This window comes from Lepidothrix coronata, unplaced genomic scaffold (assembly GCF_001604755.1).
Source record: "Lepidothrix coronata isolate B3197 unplaced genomic scaffold, Lepidothrix_coronata-1.0 Scaffold14, whole genome shotgun sequence".
NCBI lineage: Eukaryota > Metazoa > Chordata > Aves > Passeriformes > Pipridae > Lepidothrix > Lepidothrix coronata.
The window spans coordinates 3,631,894-3,632,687 of NW_016690194.1; positions in this window are offsets into that span (position 1 = coordinate 3,631,894).

Sequence of the window (794 nt, forward strand, 5' to 3'; positions counted from 1 at the left end):
CACTGTGAATGTAGACAAAGTCTCAGTGATTCACTTGAGGGGTATGTTAGGTAAAGCAGTTTGGGTTAACCCTCCCCTGAGCAAAGGCAAACCCATTTGTGGGATTGTCTTTGCTCAAGGACCCAGATACACTTGGTGGATAATGAGAGAAGATGGGGAAATCCAGTGCGTGCCTCATGGAGATTTAACCTTAGGAAAAACTAATTTGTATTCTGAGTTGTATGTTGCAGGAAAAGTCACTAGATGAGGAACACCTGAACTAAGCTGAAGCTGGTGCGCAGTGATGAGACAACCGTAGAAGACAAGACCTGTACAAGTGTAGGATATAGACGAATAATGGGGATATGGGTGTGACGTAAAATGGTATGGAATAAGGAGTGGAGATTGTAGGGGGTTTGTGTAGTTAAATAACATTTCCTTTTCCTGGGAGGAACAGGAAGGTATTCCATATCATGTTACATCAGCCTGGCTATAAAAGGGGAGGGAGAGGTAGCTCGGCCCTTCTTCTTCTTCCAGGATGGCCTGTAGACAGTTACATCTCTCTGAGACGCCACTTCTTGGGGGAGGTAGAATTTTACTGTTAACTTCCTTTGCCTGTGTGTTTGTAGCATTATCAGTTCCTTTCCTTTTTCTCTGTGTAGATATAAACTGTCTTTCTTGGTAAGCCCTGGGTTTTATTTTTTTTTTCTTTCATCTCCCCTTTGGTGGGGGGGGGTGATCTGCACAGCCTTTGTGGACAGCTGGCGTTCAGCCAAAGTAAACAGCTACACTACCAAATCAATGATCCATAAGCT